This window comes from Aulonocara sp. 'chitande type north' Nkhata Bay, linkage group LG10 (genome assembly GCF_057382095.1).
Source record: "Aulonocara sp. 'chitande type north' Nkhata Bay isolate Kocher_YH1m ecotype deep benthic linkage group LG10, A_spYH_male_GT1.1, whole genome shotgun sequence".
Lineage (NCBI taxonomy): Eukaryota > Metazoa > Chordata > Actinopteri > Cichliformes > Cichlidae > Aulonocara > Aulonocara sp. 'chitande type north' Nkhata Bay.
This window is the reverse complement of record NC_141353.1, coordinates 25,976,999-25,996,855: the sequence shown is the minus strand read 5'-3', so window position 1 is coordinate 25,996,855 and position 19,857 is coordinate 25,976,999. Positions and strand designations below refer to the sequence as shown.

Sequence of the window (19,857 nt, the reverse complement as noted above, 5' to 3'; positions counted from 1 at the left end):
TACACAAGCGTGCATGCCCTGCTTTGCTACTGCAGCAGTTCTGTGGGCAACACAAGCATAATCCCTCATTATTTGAAACTTTGGGCTGGTTTACAGTATCAGAAAAAAAGGATAAAGCAATATGTGCTAATTCCTGTGCAATACCACTATAAAAATAATTCTAGTGAATAGGGCTGGGCCATATCATACCGTTCACGGTAATACCGGTATAATGTTGGGCAACGACAAGAAAATGAAATATCACGATAGAATAAGGGTAAAACGCGCATGCGCAGTGCCTTTGTTTACATACGCACATGGCGGCGACGCAGAATGACAAGGGCGAAAGCGGATCGTTGAATGAAACGGATGAACCAGGTTTGTAAAAATGCTCCAACTTCAGTGGTGTGGAACTGGTTTGGCTTTCGTCCGTCAGACACACAACAAAGCACTATTTTTGGTAGAGCATGCTAGCGGGCCGTCGTTATTACCGTGTTTTTTGGAAAATACGGCACACTTAAAATCAATCCTTTGATTTTTCTGAAAGTCGACAGATTATAATCCCGTGTGCTTTATGTATGAATTCTGGTTGTGTTTACTGACCTCGAAACGATTTTATGTGGTACACGCCGCTCGAAAATCTGTCAAATGTTTTAGTACGACTTTGCTAAGCTACGAACCCGCAGCGCTTGATGGATTGTCGGAGCATTACGGCTATCGTAGGCAGGCGCCTCGCGGAGTGATACGTACTGTGCTTCAACATAATATTACCGTATTGTGTGTGTATAACCTCTTTTTAAGTTTTGTGGATATTATACATGGTTATGCTGAGGATATGTCGGCCAGTTTCCACTGGAAATGCCTTTTGGTTAAACTGTCAGCAAGGAATTTGCATTTGCACTGTTACGTTTTTATACAACTTTAATGTAAAAAACAGCTGCTTGTTTAAGTGAAAATACATTGATGGGGTTTTTTTCACTAATAAAGTTGTGGAGTTGTAAAGTATTTTGTCTAGTGTCAATTATATCGTCAGTTATATCGTTATCGCAAATTTTCAAATCTAATAGTGAACTAGCTTTACTCAATTACAACATGAGACGGCCAATATAAAGTCGACAGAAGTCATTCAAACCATGTTTTGACAGACAACACGAAAGGCCAATGACAACGAGAGCAGCACAGTGCTGAACCATTGATGTGATGGGTATAGAGTTAGAGCCATAACAGGTTAGACTAATGCATCCAGCAGCCACTGCAGCTGTACACAGTATACAAGTATGTCAGGAGTGCGAGCGACACTCCAACATCAGATCTGTGATCCGGTCACACATCTAGTCCATATATAATCCTGACTGCCCACTTCGTTGAGACAGTCCTGCCATAAGAGGACCAGAGCTGAATGAATAGCTCATTTTTGCTTATTTTCTCCTTTGTTTACATGTGAATTTTTCTTGAATTTACCCACTTTGCTTATTTTAAACTAATCAAATAATTTATTTTTCCATTTTGTTTGTGTTCTCCCGTAAGACTTGAAGCTTTCGACCGGTCAGACCTACATCTGTGGTTTCACACAAAATTTCCAAACAAGCAAAGACCCCACGTTCAGTCTGTCACAAATCCTTTTGGAGCTGCATCGGAAAGGACATCCAGGGTAAAAAAAAACAAAAAAAAACAAAAAACAATAGCAGGTTCTATATATACCTAAGTTTTTTTTATTTAAAATATAATTTTATAATGCTCTACATTTAAGTTTGACAGAAATAGTCATTACACTGATATGAAAAAATTATAATAACAAGTTTTTTTTCCCGACACAGTTTTTGTTCAAAAAGGCTTTCCTGTAAAATGTAACAAAAAAAACAACAACAACAAAAAAAAAGCATCATTAATTTTTCTGAAAAAACATCTGGTGCACCGCAGCATCCACTGCTCTCATTCAGTCAACAAGGGACAGGTTTTGCAGACCAAACAGTTAGGAAGCACATTCCAATTACTCCTGCAAAAGTCTTCTCTTGAAATATGTTCCACATTTTCCTCCTCGCCAGTGTTCTGTGCAGGTGTGCAGACTTTGCAATTATCCCTTAATAACAAGGCTGACTCACAGTGACACGAGAAAAAAATATATAAAAATGAAAACACCCCCTCTCCCCTTGAAGTCTGACGTCATCTCCTGCTCACAGAACAGCAGGTTAGCATGTGCACGCATGCACACGCACAAGAAGCCGCTAATGAGGTTCTAGGCCACAGCGGGGTCATCTGCTTCGAGCAAACACTGACAGAACACATCAGGGTAATGCATAAAAACATGCCTGCGGCATTTAAGCCAACACATGGTTTGTTTCGTGCTGCAAAACCTCTAAGACACGACAAAAATCTGTGCAGGACAAACTAATTAACACAATCTGAACTAAGCTAAACTGTAAGTGAACTAATGGCAACTCCACATATGAATTTATTCTGAATAAAACAAAGTTTTTGTTGTTAAAAGTATTTTCTACTTTCCTGATTTTTTTAGCATATTTGTCTTAAATTTGTCATCATCAGACACATTTTAATATTCCAGTTAAATACAAAATACAGCTTTTAAATGCTGATTTCATTTATTAAGAGTTATCCAAACCTGAGTTATCCAAAATTAATTATGCCACTCCTCATATTAAATCATGAAAAAAACTGATTAACCATATTTTTTTGGAAAGCTGAGTTCAACTTTACAAGCAGCTGCCAGTCTTAGTGCCAGACCTGTTGAGCATTTCTAAGACTTTATTACTTCAATAAACCACAGCGACAGTCAACAGTGGTATTACCTTCCCAGTAATGGTCCACCTACCAAATGAGCTCATCAACGACTCATCCAGGTTGTCATAAAAGAACCCAAACAACATCTAAAGGACTGCTGGTCTTATTTGCCTCAGTTAAGGTCAGGTCATATCAACAGTCAAACATGGTGGCGGTAGTGAGATGATGTGGGGCTGCTTTGCTGTTTCAGGACCTGGACACTTTGCTGTAACTGATGATCACACCAGCAAGTTCACCTCTGAATATCTCAAAAAACAAAAGAAACAAAATGAATGTTTTGGAGTGGCCCAGTCAAAGTCCGGACTTAAATCTAATTGAGATGCTTCGGCACGACCCTAGACAGGCTGTTCATGCCGAAATAGCCTCGAATAACTCTGGAAAGAAGAGTGTGCCAAAATTCCTCCGCAGTGATGTAAAAGACTATCATTGGTGAGTATCTCAAACGCATGATTGCAATTTATGCTGCCAAGGGTGGCGGTGGCACAACCAGTTATTAGGTTTAGGGGGCAATTTTTACACAGGGTAGGTTTTGAATGATCTTTTTTATCCCTTAATAAATTAAATCACCATTGAAAAACTGCATTTTGCATTTACTCTGATCTTTGTCTAATGATAAACGTTTGAATGTGACAAGTATGCAAAAACGAAGAAATCAGGAAGGGGGCAAATATATAAATAGTGCTGTGAAAAAGCATGTAGGAAACACAAAGTAACAATAATAATGAAAAAAATTAAGAATGTTTAATCGTCTCAAACTACAAGAAATTTCAGCTGAACAGTTACAGTATTGTGACACAGATACACAAATCCTCCTCAGCTAGTAGCCCACATGCTGCTGGGTTAGTTAGTTGGTTACTAAGCAGATCAGAGCAGAGAGCTATGAACATGACAGCTAGCCAACACGCCTGAAGGCAGCCATACACACACACACGCTCAGCTGGTTCCCATCCTTCCTATACGACAAATCTCCAAATCTAACTCTTAAAAAACAAAACAAAACAACAACAACAACAACAACAACAAAAACTATACACGCTTTCGCAGCCTTCATCAGCGATGTGCGTAAAAACATCCATTTGTGTGTGTGTGTGACGGATTGAGGGTACGGTTTAAGTGACGTCAGCCGTCCATTCATGAACAGCATCTCTCCTCCTCCTCCTCATCATCACCTACGTAGCCAGCTAATGCGATACAACACACCACGTGGGGGACCTTACCCCCTTTTCCAGCCAATCAGAGCTGAGCGCTTAACGCAGCAGACACTAATACTCACAGACACACACGCAACACTACACCCACGCCTAGACACACGTGTGAGTACGGGCACATGTGAGGCTTAAAAGGTCTGCAAATGACATGGTGTGAAGGGAGTGGCGGTACGATGGATGGATCGATGGATGGATGATGGAGAAGTTGGTGGAGAAAAGCACAAAAGAGTGGATGGAGTACAGAAAGAGAGGGAGAGTTGAATGAGATGGAGCAATGGAAGATGAAGAAGCAACTGAAATACAGACGACTGGCTGGAGGGCTGTCATCAAAAATGTGGAAGCAAAATAACAACAGCACTCATCCCCATTCGCTGATTTTGTAAACAACCACTGTCTCTAGGCGAGCGAAGAGAGACCCGAGGGCGGGAAGGTGGGGAGCGGGAGAGAAATGAGCATGAGTGAGAACAAGATAGCACTGCATCAGAAAAAGATATGAAAAAAAATTAAGAAGGGGCTAGAGGGATAGAGAGAGAGCTGTTATACCCCCACACACCGTGACTCATCTCCGGTTTCATACCCAGCGGGAGGAGGACGGTTGTGTGTCTGTGTTTGTGTTTGTGTGAGGAAGACAATCTGAGGTGAAGGTATGTATTTGTGCGCATCTGTGTAATCGCTACCTGCATCCATACTTGAGGATCAGAGTAGGCATGAAGCACGTGGAGTTGTTGGCATATGTGCACAGGTCTTGCTTGCAAGTGGCGATCGTGATGATGATGATAATGATGCACATGTGTATGCGTGTGTGAGGAAGGGTAGGTGGGAGGGAACATCTAACAAATCTCCAGACAATTCAATTGATTCAACGCTAGAGCCACTTCAGCCTTTCTGAACTAAAAAAAAAAAATTGATAAATTGCTCCATCCATTAATAATTAGCACTAATAGGCAGATATACTTGTGTTCTTTGGAGGTGCTCCAGGCAAATGTTGAAGAGTAGGTGGCCACAAAAAAAAAAAATCACACAGGAGGCAAATGCCCCAGTTATAACACATTAATCCTGCAGACATCTGACTTGCAGCATCACCATCTGCATCCACGTGTCATGTCCTGGTGGTGTTGTTGTTTCCCCCCCTCCAGGTATGAATGCATCTGCCACACTCAGAGAGAGCTCTGACTTAGAGGTAAACAACAGCCCCCCCCCCCCTTTTCTGACGCCAGCTAGATCAGCACAGCACGAAGCAGGAGGAAGGGGGATGGGGTGAAGGGGGCAGAGAGAAGTTGCTCTAATTCCTTGATGTGTGTATGCTTGCGTGCCCAGCCTTCCTAAAAGCAGTACAGCTTCCGCTGGTCCCTTTTGCCCGAGCCCCCTCCCTCCATTTACCGAGCAGTGAAGAAACCTGCAAATCCCCAGGGCCTGCAAATTGTTTGGTGCCACCAACACCCCAACCCCACCCCATCCCAGACCTCCTCCTCTCTTCACAACTTCACCTCATGCGCCTCTCCATGTGTGCGACCCTCAACACCCCCGCAAGTTTTCTTTTTTTCATTGTTTATATTTAAAATATCCCACACGACTCACCCCACTGCCGCGAACAATTACGCCCCGAAAAAATATAAATGCATAATAACAACAATAACCACACTCTTGGATACGCTCCAACTAACCAGCTCGCACTCTTTTGATTCCCACGGGGGGAGCTGGCTCGTTCACGTCACATTTTTCAAGCACAACAACATGGCCCGAGTTTCCCCGGTTAATTTCATGTCCCTGCAGTGAGTGCACCGGCTCTGCTTTCAAAGGCGCTGTTTGTCTTTTCTTCACTGCAACACGTAAAGCGCATATCCCCACGCCTCACCCACAACATCGCCACCTCTCCTGGACCCGTTTGCCCCGCTCACTGGCGGAGCGCCACAGCCGCGACTGTAACTCACAAGTCCGCTGCGAGAAAGTCCGTACACAGCTGCTAGCCTAGCTCTGATATAGCACTAGCAGCAGCAGCAAAGTGGACTTCGGATGTTTATTTTCTTCTACTTTTATTTATTTATTTTTTTACTAAATCAGCGTTATTTCTTATTTTACCTTGATCGCTGTCTGCTTCGGGTACAGAGACGTCCTCAGTCCTGGACGGCGGGCGATTCCCAGAGATTAGGAGATCATTGGGAGCCAGGCACATGTAGTTCAACAGCGGAGGCGGTTTAGGACTAATTCAGCGTGCCCACTCGGTGCCCTGGCAGGCTGTTAGCAGTGCAGCTAAAAAAGCTGGCTCCTGGTCCACGCTAGGTGACAGGACTGTCCCTTCCCCTCCCCTCACCTCACCTCACCTCTCGGTGTGTTGACAGCGCGTCAGCTCTGCAAAGACCTACGACCGAGTCCAAATCCGAAATAAAAATCCCCCCCCAGCCAAAAAAAGTGGCAGCCAGGATGAGATACAGCCTCCACAAGTCAATAACAAACGGAGCGGGTGCAGCGGCCGGTCCTGCTACCGTTCACGGCGTAACGGGCTGCGAGGTGCGCACAACATAGCGCTCACAGGAAAGCGTGTCGCATTTTGCAAAAAGCAACCCCAAACGTGGTGTCAAAATCCGACTGTTTTCCTCTCCGGTGCCAGCCGCACGGGAGGAGGAGCAGGAGGAGAAGCGAGGATTTAAAAAGAAAACGAAATAAAGAAAAAGAAAAAAGGGTCTGCTTTATTTCCAAGCGATGAGTCAGTAAAGATTGCAAGCCAGTTTCGCAACGTCCCCTTCCTTCAAAAATAAAACACAGCGCTCTCTCCTCCTCGTCTTCTTCACTTGCTCCGGTGCCTTGCCTCGCTTCCACTCCTCTGCCCGGTGCTGTGTACGTGCACACCGCTCTGCACAAATGCACAGGCGGGTCTTCTCTTGCTAGCCCTCTCCCTCCCACCCCCCGGGAAAGAAAAAAATAAAAAAGACAACACAGAATGAGAGAAAAATCATCTCTTATCATCAGCTTGAAAACTCTTTTGGCGCCATATTTATGGCGTACTTTCAATTCACTGTTACCGCAAACTGCACTTCCTACTCTGACAAACGCTAGATTACTGCGCCTCGGAGAGGAGATCGTGGGGATTGAACCTTCCTTCACCTGCCAGTTCTGTCACAGTGATACAGCATTACTGTATGGAAGAAAGTTATGTAATGCAATCACATACACGCGCGCGCGCACACACACACACACACACACACACACAAAACACATCTCAGCTATTTTAAATTATGAATATTATCCTTAAGAATTAATAGATCACTCATCCATCAATGCACATTTGGCTATATGAGCTCAGAGAGATGAATAGTTTTTTGAGCTGTGTCTAAGTTATTATCATATCCCTAAAAAAAGTAGCTTCTTCATTCATAGGAAGAAAAATAAAACTGTTAAAAAAATATCTGACAAAGTGCTGCCGACTGAAACCTTCTCTGTATATGAAAAGATAACCAAACATCAACAACAACAATGGCTGACATGTGACTGCAATAACTGGGTTTAGAAGAGAGTTTAGAGCCTGAATAAAGTGCGCTTGATCAATAGTTCTCTGGATGGTTTTCCTTGGACACTGGCTGCTTTTTTACTCATTTCCAGTCCAGTCCTTGTTCCTTACGATTTTCAGAAGCTACTTAACACTGACATATGAATCATTAAAATCATAAAAAGGCTCCTAACTAATGGGATGAACCAGTGTTGTGTCTACACAGAACAGAGAACTCAGCAAAGAACCAATTTTACATTTTATCTTTAGGCACTTTTTTACTAACTGTGACAAAGCATATATTTTTTCCCATTTCTTTTATCTAATACTTGTAAAATTCCAACGCTAATGTGGTTATAAAGGCATAAAATAGCATTTAGGCAGCAACAAGGTGATTCTTAAAGAGGTTTTAGCTGAAAACATATCCAAGCACGGTGTGCAGTGTCAATTAATGGCAGGCCTGAAAACTACCTATAGCAGTTCCTTTTATTTTATTTTATTTTATTTTATTTTATTTTATTTTATTTTATTTTATTTTATTCAGAGATCTGACACAGTGGTACACTGGTAGATCCTGCATTTTTAGCTGATCACTGAAGCCTCCTCAGAGATGATGTCAGTTAAAAAGGTGGCAGTCAAGAAGTCTTTCTTAAGGAAAGGAAACAGAGAGAAAACACTAAAGTATCTCCACACAAGCCCTGGTCTGAAAATCAGTGGCAACAGGTCTGATGGAGTGGTGAATCCAGATGGGAAACTTTTGATTTGAATCATTAGTGAGTGATTACTGTAAAACACAATGAAGGCTCTGTGATGGTTTTAGAGCTGGATGTCAGGTAGTGGTGCTGGGGATCTTGTCAAAATTGATGTAATTATGAAATCTGAAATGTACCATCAGACTTTGATCCAAGTTCTAAACCCTCTGCTAACGGTTTCATTTGTCAATATGACAATGATCCCAAACCCACGGTCAATGCAGTAAAAGCATTCATGGATACAAAAGCATAAATTGAACACTATCGGTCATGGATTGGCCTCCCCACAGCCCAGACCTCAACATTGTTAAAACAGTTTGGGATTAGCCAACAGCTAACGTCCAAAGAAGAGGTAATACCGAATTCTTGCCATCACCATTAACTGCTTTCAAAGTTACTGACATCTGGCGTTTTACTTCAAAGTGAGAAACTCTTTAACTCTAAGTGATAATATCTCTCCACAAGTGATTGATTTGCACACAGTGATCCATAGGAAATAGCTGGCAAGTAAATTACTTTCCTTCACATTTTCTCTAAAATCTATATTTAAAGGGGAAGAGGGTGTTTGATCAATATGCAGTCTACTCCCATCTACTGTCTCTAAATCACTGTCCTCCTCAGCTGTTATCAAGCAGGATTATTTATTTATTTTTGCCCCTCTCTTACAGTCTTTTTCGAAGTCATTTGAGGTGCTCACAAGCGAATCTGTCTTCATTTCCCAGTGAAAGAAAAGGTCTCCTTTTCATTCAGTATGTGTAGCTTTTAACTCTGCACCTCTGCAGTGACAGTGCATCATCTCCACTGCTGTAACTCATCTTGGCTCCGAATCTAAAATGTCTGGTCAATACACACAGACGCAGAGCCAGGAGGCATGCTGAAATTAAGGTCATTCGGATGAACAAATGGGACAATTTGACTTTTATGAAACATGCAGACCTACAACCGGCAGTACACACTCACACAAACACACACAAAAACATGCACAGTGCTCATCCTAGCTATATCAGGTGTCACTCAGACAGCGGGGAGAGAGAAAGGGGCAGAGGAATAGAGGGTGTGATGCTGTTTTGCACAAAGTGAAATGAGGCAGTGAAGGACACAGAGGAGGGATCTCTCTGGCACACATTCAAATGCAACAGCAGCATCCCAGGTTTTTTTTTTTCCTTCCTCCCCTCTCTCACTCTCCTGCACATAATACAGGCAGGTAGCGTCTCCCGAGGAAACAGCTTGTGACCCCCCTCCACGGTCGCTTTAATGTGCACTAATGCAATTTCCTGGCCGATGAGATGCACACGTTGTTTATTTAGGAAGCAGATCTAGGTCAAATGGTAGTTGTAGTTTTTTTATTTAATCTGCCGGCTGCACTTTTTGGATGGGGTTTTTAGTTTTTAAGAGGTAGCTATTAGGAATCATCAGGCTAACACAATTTTGATTACATCAAATTACAAAATGTATTCCTTTTTTTAAACTATTACAAATGATGTTGAAACTTTTGCCCATCAAGCAACACCATCGTAGCGGCATCTGATCGGGCTCAAATGCAGTCCGTAGCACACAACAATGACCTCAAACATACAGCCAGAGTCAATTAAGATTTATCTTCAGCTACAAAAAGAACAAGGCGTCCTACACCAGATGGTATGGCCCCCACAGACCGAGATGGAATCAGTGTGGGATTACAAAAGTGACAGAAGCACTTGAGACAGCTTAAATTCACACAATTGTGCAAAGTTCCTCAAGCATGTGAAAGAACCTGCCTGCTGGCTGGGTGGGGAACGCTTTTAAATGTAAAGAATTCGAATACAGCTTATGCGTTTTATTGTTTTCTTCTGTCTGTAGAATGATCAATCATACATGGCATCCTTATAAGATCCATAACATTTGCACAGTGCTTTATATCGTATCTACATACCTGAGACATAAAAAGTGTTTTTTTTGTAAGGGGATAACTCAGACGTCCTATTTGTCTTGTTTTTTCTGCACTGGAGTTTCGGTGCGATGAATTAAACTGTGAATTAATTAAACATTTCCAGGAGAGAGAGACAGGTGATGTAGAAGTCAAGCATAAGAGCAATATTAAACCTATCCTTGGACTGCTTATGTGAAGCTTTATTAAGTTATTGATAATTTAAGTGCTTATTTTGCTTAAGTAAGAGCAGCAATAGCAGAATAAAAAGCTGAAAAAGGAAATGTTATCGCTGTCAAATGCAAGCAGGTGGATAAAAAGGTAGATTACATTTGGAAATGTAGTTGACTCCAAGTATCTCATACTATATTATATAACATTTAAGTACAGCGAAGGTACCACAAAACCTCAACTACGCACATTATATACATTCACTAGCCACTATATTACATCTTGCTAATACTGCATTCGACTCACTTTTGCCTTCAGAGCTGCTAAAATTCTATGTGGCACAGATTCAACAACAAGTTGGAAGAATTTCTCAGTTATTTTGGACCACACTGACATGACAGCATCACACAGCTGCTGCAGATTTGTCAGCTATACATCCATGATATGAATCTCCCATTCTACCAAATCTCAAAAGTGCTATATTGGATTCAGATCATGTGACTCTGGAGGCCATTTGAGTACAAATCAGTGCTCACTGTCATATTGAAGAAACCAGTTTGAGATTATTTGAACTTTGTTGGTACCTTATCATGCTGAAGCAACAATCAGAAGATGTGTACACTGTCGCCAGGTCAACAACAATATTCGGGTAAGCTGTGGGGTTTCAATGATGCCAAAATGTACCAAGAAAATATTTCCCACACCCTTACACCAGAAGATTTTTCTTTCATTTTGTTTACAATAAATTCTGACTCTGCTATCTGAATGTTGCAGCAGAAATCGAGACTCATCAGACCAAGAAGTCCTGTATTGGTGAACCTGTGAAAACTGTAGCTTCAGTTTCCTGTTCTTGACTGACAGGAGTGGTGCCAGGTGTGGTCTGCTGTATGGAGCACATCTGCTTCAAGGTTTTATGTGTTGCACTTCTAGATATGCTCTTCTGCATATGTTGGTTGTAACAAGCAGTCATTTCAGTTACTGTTGCTTTCCTATTCAGCCTGAAGCAGTCTGGCCATCCCATTTTAAGTAAGCCCTAAAAATGACTGTGCAGGTATTGAATTACTTAGACCTGCGTGCCATCAGCAACCATGGGACTTTTTACCAAGTCACTTAAACCACCTTTCTTTGCATTTTGATGCTCATTTTGAACTTCTGCAGACTGAGTTGCTGCCATGTGATTGGCTCACTAGATATTTGCATTAACAAGCAATAGACTAGGTGTGTCTAATGAAGTGGCCATTAAGTGTATATATGAAAAAACAGAAGAAGATGTCATGGTCCTGGTCATTTTTACCCAGCGTTCTTAGTTTTCTTGTGTTTTTGTATTTTGTTAGTTCATTATTTATTCTGCGGTTCCTAGGTTGTTCAGTTTAGTTTATTGGATTCGCCCTTGTGTCTCTGCCCTCTGTGTCTCTCTATGTGTCTGTGTTTATATTGTGGTGTGAGTTCTTGTGCCGTGGTTCCCTTCATGTTTTTTTCTATTTTTTCCATGTTTCCCCAGCGTGTTCCCTTGCTCCCTCGTCTGCCTCTCCTCCACTCCCACATCATGTTTCCTGTTTTATTGTGAAGGTCCCACGTTTTCGTGTTCATTCTGTTCAGTCCAGTCTCCCCTGTCACGTTATGGTTATTAGTGTCAGCTGTGTTCCTAGTGTGTTCTCACTTCCTTGTTATTCCTCTGTGAATTTAGGTCAGCGTCTCCCTCAGTTCTCTGTTGTGTCCTCCCTCATGGCTGCGTGTCTCTCCCTGTGTTTCCCCAGGAGTTCATATTCGTAGATTTTCCCAGTTTAGTTTTGTATTGCTCCCTGTGTTCCCAGCAACAAAACTGTATTTTGAGTTCACATTTTGCTTTAGTGAGTTTGCATTTGAGTCCAATTCCTGCCTGAACGCAGCCCGTTCATGACAGAAGATTTCTTAAAAATTTGCTTTACCAACTAGAGAAATTGTTCAGAGTTATCAACAATTAACAAAAGGAAAGGTATAAAAATAAATACATGCAAAAATAAACAACCAGTAACAAAAACGCAAGAATAAAAAGCAATCAAACAAACAATCATTTGTGTAGAAGATCAGTAATGGGACGTAATGCTAATTGAATTGCTAAACGCTAAAGCTAGGCTAATATTTTTAATAATGTTATATAGTTTTGCTGATAGCTAGCTATTGCTTAACAATATTTTACAGCTGATCAGCTGATTGTGACATTTACTGACTAAAATGTAAATCACATACGACACAAATGCAGTGAAGTTTTAATTTTGTGCGTACGCTACTAACCTGAGTGGCCCTTAAGGTGCACAAACACCAGGATTTGAACAGATGTGCCCATTTATTCGGTTTATAAAGTATGTATTCTTCCTGCTGTACTCTGCCAGTTTGAGTCACATGTTAATTTTACAATTTATTTTTTTCTTTTTTAAATTCACTGTCTTACAACCTTTTCAGAAGCATTCTTTTAGTTGTAGATTGCAGTATTAGCCATCAAAATCATTTCAGACTTTGACAATAGACTTTTTGGTGGCAGTCCCTCTGAAAGCACAGTTGTAATTATTAACTTTAATAATGTTGGCAGTCATTTTAAGTAAGTCTTTTCCAGGGTTTGGTATCAAGCTCCTAGTGAGGCTTGTAAACCTGTTCTTACATTTATGTACCGTGTTTTAAAATTATTGGTTAGTAAATTTGCTTTAACATGATTTCCATCTCTTGGATTCATTAGATCTTTATGGGCAAATACTTTCTCCTCAAAACTAAATTAAAAACACAGGGCACTTACAGGAGGCCCAGTTCTTTATTTCATTCTGCTTAAGTATGCTTCAGGGATACATTTGAAGGCTTACTTTTTACCACATTATAGCAAAATGTTTATCTAAACTCCCCTAAAATTACCACAGTCTCACCATCTATTGACTAGTGTTACTGCACTCAGCTTCCCCAGTTTTTTGGTCTTCTAGCACATGAGTTTCCCACCTTTATTTTCATGTGCCAGAACAGCTTTTATTCTCATGGGTCCAATTTGTACTGATTTGTGCCCCAAATTAACATTTTCCACTGTTAAAATCCACCGTTTGGAACTCAGAGGGGTTGTTAAAATCAATCAGGTAGGTTTAGAAAAAGATTTTGGTTAAAAGTAGTTGCCTTCTTTCAAAGCACCCCACTTTGGACCACATCATAGACAGCATAAAAGAAGGATAAAAATTCTTGGCCCCAAAAAGTAAAGCCAGTGTGACAATCATTTAAACTGGCAATTACTTTTCAATTAACACCAGGGAGTGAAGTCTATGGGACAATGATCCTTTAACGTCACTTCTGTACCATGATGAGTTTAGGTGCTCAGTCCCACATTTTGTATCGTATTGAATGAAACAGTTACGTTTTGTGAATTTTTGGTCGTTCTCTGTTTCAGAAAGGAGGTTTAACCAGTTCACTTGTTTCAAAACAACAAGAGCGCAAAAGCAACCGTCTGAAGTCTTCGGAATGGATTTGCGCCTCACATTCTTCTGTTCTGGTTTTGCTGGAATTCTGTATTTTACTTAGGACTTTTCATCAGCCACAGAAAAGGCTTGGCTTTTGTTGAAGAATCACCCTGCGTGTGTTGCATTTGAGTCCTCCACGTTAAACAAAATACAGCTAGTTGTATAGTAGGTTTACAGAACGTGGACCTGCTGCTAATACAGGCAGAAACAGATTAATATTCTTACATATAGTACTGCTTATCCTCTTACACTTTTACTTTTAAATAACCTTTATATGCAGGAAATAATTGCATATTGTAGTAAAGCTGACAAATGTAGAAAAAGCTGAAATAGTGTCGTAGCAGTTCTGATCTTATGTTCACCATGACTGTTAAATATTGGGATTTATTAACTTGATGCAGTAACATCTCTGTTTTGCAGGCTGGGGATTTTGACATGGCAAAAGCCGATTGATTCGGCCTTCTCTTTGACGAGGGAGAACCACCTCTTAACCAGATCACCTCTTTACCCCGAGGAGCTGCTCAGAGCTTTCAGTGTACCAGAGGAGGAGATGATCCACAACTTCTTTCATTTCAGCTGAGTTTACCTGTGTTAAAGCACAGGACCAGACACCCTGACTACTTCGGAGTGAACCGGACTTTACGCTGACTTATCTGACTAAAGCTAGCTAACAGGCTACAAACAAGAGGAAATTTGAGCCTCAGGAAATCCCAGAGACATGTTCCTGGATTATCAGTTTAAGATGAGGAGCACTCTAATTATGATGGTTACCGTTCTGTGAAATAGTCACTATTATTTTGTGAACACCTTATTCTTATTTTATTTTAAATGAAGAATTTAAACTACCCTGTGGTAGTATTGCTCAGTGTGTCTTTCTCTCTTAAACCCCTCTTACAAACTCAGGCTCTGGTCCTACCCAACATTTCAATATTCTGCAAACCTCAGGTGCATTATGTTTGCATCTGCCAATAAATATTTGTATGTTGTGTATCTCTTTGTGCTTCGTCTGTGTCATTTTTCACTTTTGAAGATAGCTTAGACTTGTTTGAGTCTAAGCTATCTTAGACTCAAACAAGTCTATCTTATCGCCTCTGTCAGTGCGCCCCAGGGTGGCTGTGGCTACAATGTAGCTTGCCATCACCTGTGTGTGAATGTGTGTGTGAATGGGTGGATGACTGGTTGTGTGAAGCACTTTGGGGTCCTTAGGGACTAGTAAAGCGCTATACAAATACAGGCCATTTACCATTCATCTACTTTCATTTTCATTTATAAATGCTTTATAAGGCATAAATAGATAAGGTTACACAAAATATAACAACTACTAACAGGTTGATGATTGTTAGACATGATAAATTATATAATGAACATGTTATACATCAGGTTATCAATAATAAACTGTATTTAGAAACTACATGCTTTATAAATGGTGAATTAAGCACTTACCAATGAATAGTGCTTAATGGTGTGTCATTATAATAAGTTGTTACCCAGATTCTCCAGAAACATAGAAATATGTTTTCTGTGTTACACTTTGAATAAAATATGGATTTCTGAGATTCTGTTTTTATTTCTACTTTACAGAGCGTCACAGCTTTTTGGGAATTTGGGTTAGAGGTTTATGTGGTATGACATGAAGCATTTATACAGTGATCGGTGCAACAGTGACAGTTATTTTGGGAGCTGTCCTGTTGTCCATTATCTGTACAGACTCAATGCCACGGAAAAAAACAAATGTACTGTCACTTTTCAAAACTTACGCTTATTTAATTAAAAACAGTGACAGCTGCAGAGTCGTTTCCAAAAGCACAAAGTCGGCAAAAACAAAGAATCTCAGATTCTCATCTTTTGTGTTTTTTTACGGGTAAAAGTCTTTAACAAAATATGTCTGTGCAGCTTGCTGGTAAAGTCGCTGATTATCATCCACCTACCACAGTTACAACAAACAATAACAGCACACACACACACAGCATCAGCCAACATTACGCTATTTTTCCATGACATAGGTTGCATTTGATTTTCATAACCACATATTACGGAAAATAAGATCAATATGTGAATACTGAAGATGACAATGCTCCTCAGAAAGCAGCTGTGGGTTTGTGTTACTGCAGAGTGCTTGTGTACACATATTACAGACATGCACACTATCACGGCCCCGGTATCCATGTCAACTGCAATTAGGCCAATAGATTTGTATGCACCCTGAATTTTCTTTCTTTAATTTTAAAACACTAGGTCAGGATTCAGGACCTGAAATAGCTAGCAGGCTCTACTGTTCCAGCATCACTACATGTCAAGAGCACTACTTTTTAATTAGTCGGGGTCCCAGGGTGACAGACTGCATCTCTCGGGTCCCGAGCCTAAAATGTTCAAAGCACCCGTCGTGTGTGGGAAACTAAAGTCAATGCAATGTCAAGTGGAGCCTAATTCTGACATTCCTCCTCAAAAAATAAAACCCTTTTTCAGTGAGTTTAAATGTCATAATCTTCATTTAAGTCAAATTTTAACATTATAGAAGTTGTTCTCTCATCTACTTGGAGTTGTATAAATGTGGCTCATTTATATATTTATTATTTTTTATATTCATTTATTTTCACATCAATTTTATTTATGCAGTGCCAAATCACAACAGCAGTTGCCTCAAGGTAAGGTAGACCCTACAATAATACATCCAGAAAAAAACCCAACAATCATATGACTCCCTATGAGCAAGCACTTTGGCGACAGTGGGAAGGAAAAACTCCCTTTTAACAGGAAGAAACCTCCTATATATATAGGCAGATGGTCGCCTACACACACACACACACACACACACACACACACACACACACACACACACACACAGACACATATATACTGAGACAAGTGTTAACAAGCAGCAAGCAGAGCAGATGTACCTGATGAAGTTGGACAAGAAGATGATTCAGGAAACATCAACATTTGAGTTAAAATAACAGCAGACAGTAAACAGTGGCCTCCATGGCTTTCCAGATGGGCAAAAGGTAATTTCAGTGTTTATCGAAGGGATTCATGTCATTTGAGCAGAAACACATGATGTTTGTTGGTATTTGCTGTCACAGATGCTGCTTTTGTTTTCGAGCACCTTCCTTGGCAAATCGTGAGTTAAGGCATGAAATTCAATAGATCAGTATTGGCCTCCTTATGATAACTCACTCGACTGCGTGCAGTTTCTGAAGGTTTAACTTTTGCTATGTTAATAAAGATTGAACAAACTTCCCCATGAGGTGTAAATCCACTGACACTTTACGGAGAGGGTTAATTCTTCCTCACTGGCGCATCCCCAGGTCTCTGGCTGAAAGGCTTACCTGTTGTCTGTCTTTCCCCAATTACAGCGTTCTCCTGAGTAAGCATACATTAGGTGACTCATCAAAAACGGCTGTCTGCCAGTGCTGGCTGGAACAGTGTATTATTTCAGCATCAGTGTATATTTCAAGCCGAGAGGGGAAGAGTGAAGCCATAAACTTAATGGGTTAGTTCACTCAATAAAGTGGTGACTTGTATGACTTGGAAGGGACCCAGAAATATAACATGCCCTGGAGTGCCGCCGATGGTTTTTCTGTGGGAATTGGAGAGGAGGTGAAAGTGGATCTGCATGTACTTGTGAGTTTTCTTGTCTATAGGACTCGTCTGAGGTACATCTGAAGAGGCTACACTCAGTATTTAATATAGGTGTTCAGATGCGTACATTATACATGTGCATTTATGAGGAAACATCAATCCTCAGTGCGCAGAGATTGTGTGTTTTTGTGTTGCAAACTTAGCAGGCAGATGGAAGATTAAGACAGCACCGTGTTCCTTTGGAGTTTGCTCATGCCTCCGTGTTCTTTTGTGATGGTGCGTGAAACACTCAGTTCGGAGCAGCAGGAGAATGCAGCCTGTCAAGATGAAGTTTTGCAACCACTTGAAGTAAACTGACACTGCGTGGAAATAGAATTGCAATGTTCAAGGCTCCACTGGAAACGAGGTGAAGATAAAACATCTGGGCGTTTAAAAGGCAAATAAGGGGACTGTCAGAAATCATTTTCAACTTAGTTATTCAGCAAATAAAGCCAATAAACACAGCCAGTGCAACAGCTTGACTCATTCATCACAGAGTTGTGTTTCTTTATTGTTATTTTTGGTTGCTCAGATATATCTTTTATATGTGGCGCTAACCTTGAGAGACACACCAAAAAAAATCAGGCTAAAAAATAAATCCTGGCACGCTGCTTGATGATTTGACCTCCATTAAATTGGGGTTAACTGAGCAGTCACGCACAAGTGAAACGACTGCAAAGAGCAGCCTGGCCTTTGCTAAGTGCCTATAGTGTTCACTGCACTTCACAAGGTCCTTACCTTCACATAAAGATGACTCCATATTTCTTCTTCTTCTTCCCCACATCTTTTTTCAGCTTCTCATCAGTGTTTCCGTCAGATTAAATAAAATCCTGTCTGGTTCTGCACAGACGTTATTTCATGTTTGCACGTCTGAGTTTTGTTCCAACCTGCTTGGCCTGTTAGTCCCTCTAGATTGTGTCTCTCCGGCGTTCCTACGAGACAAATCTCATATGCTTTAGATGTTTACATAACCGGATACGCTTGGTGTGCGTGTCTTCTTTAAATATTTGCCTGCCTATTGCATTCAGCCTTATAAAATTACATAACAACAATAATGGAAAACAAATGTATCATTTTTCACTTTTCACTGTTTATCTTCTCAATCAATTCCAACTTGCAACTCTTCTTTGTGGTCATTTTTGCAGCCCTTAAGCCACATTTCAAGTCTATTGATTATTTATTACCATGCAGAGCATAAAGCTACTCGGACTAGACCCTTTAATCTCACTGTTATTAGATGGATTTCGCTGTGCTCTGAAACGCAGCGACTGAGCAGTGTGCTTGTCTGTCTGTCCCTCTGAATTCATGTTGGCTTGCCTTTCCCTGGAATCCCTCTGCATATCAATGACTTCATGTCAAAACAAGCCCCAAATCCTCTGCTGTGTGCGAGTGAGAGCGTCATAAGGATGGAAGACTCTTGTAGGCTTATGCAGCGCACATATCTGTGCAGACAGAGGGAAATGGAGCCTGCCTGTGTGTGTCCCTGTGTGTGTGTTTGAGTATATCTGTGAGCTTGAATGACTGTCCATAAGCTCCTTTCCATAGACTGGAGGTCCAGTGTTTCTCTCTGATCATTCCTGGCAGGCTGGTCAAGTGCATAGAGATTTCACTCAAGTAAGAAGGAAAAAAAAACACATGAAAGCGAGTGAGCGAGCATGTGGTGCAAACATTTCACTGACACACTACCTGCTCCGTGAATTTCAAACATGGAATGACGGCACAGAAGGAGGGGGGGAGAAGCCCCGGGAAGCCTAAAGCTGTGTTGGCCCAACTACAGTCTACAGTCAGCTAATGTGGCTTCTTGGCAGCCGTTAAAGGCGGTGAGTGGCTCTCCTTAAATTTTGAGACTGCTGCACGTAAAAAGCAAAAACACGGATTCAATTAACATTACGGATGGCTTCGTTTCATTCATGCGAATCAGTGTCAGGGTCCAGGAATTACCACTTAACACGGAACACAGACTTATCCTTGAAGTGATCTCATCTGCTTTGATTAGTCAGACGATTAGAAGAAATGCGATCAAAAGCATTCCTGCCATGTAAGTGAATTCTTTTAATCACACTACACTCAGACCTCAGTAAATGTTCTGATTTTTTCAAAATAATACTTTAATAAATGCTAACTTATTATGTGCTTTAACAAAAAAAAATTAAAATATTTTTCCAACAAATTTAACAAAAAAATCTCATTTATATCTGCAGTCCCTGGGTGGAGTCTTTCAATAAATGAAATATTCAATATTTTTTTAAAAATAAAATAAAATTAAAAACAAGTAATAGTCAGAAGACAGTCATTTTCTGAGCTAAGATGGGGTGTTATGTTGTAGATTGAAGTACCAAAGATAAGTTTGAACATTTCTTAAAGCAATATTAAAACCAATAGAATCGTAATGACGCTGTTTCAGTTTTTAAAAAGTAAGAAAATAACGTTGAAAAAAACTTTTTTAAATTTATAATATAATATAATGTTT

The 19,857-nt window shown here is 40.6% G+C and overlaps 1 protein-coding gene across 2 annotated transcripts in view; it reads right to left on the bottom strand.

Annotated features, from left to right (window-relative positions):
• jade2 (jade family PHD finger 2) overlaps positions 1 to 7,044 on the bottom strand; it is a 235,657-nt gene extending 228,613 nt beyond the window's left edge. For both annotated transcript variants that reach the window (XM_086309289.1, XM_086309291.1), the window contains exon 1: positions 6,066 to 7,044. The gene's annotated coding sequence lies outside the window, so the exon portion shown is untranslated. The remainder of the gene's footprint in view (positions 1 to 6,065) is intronic.
• Between the last annotated feature and the right edge of the window lie 12,813 nt (positions 7,045 to 19,857).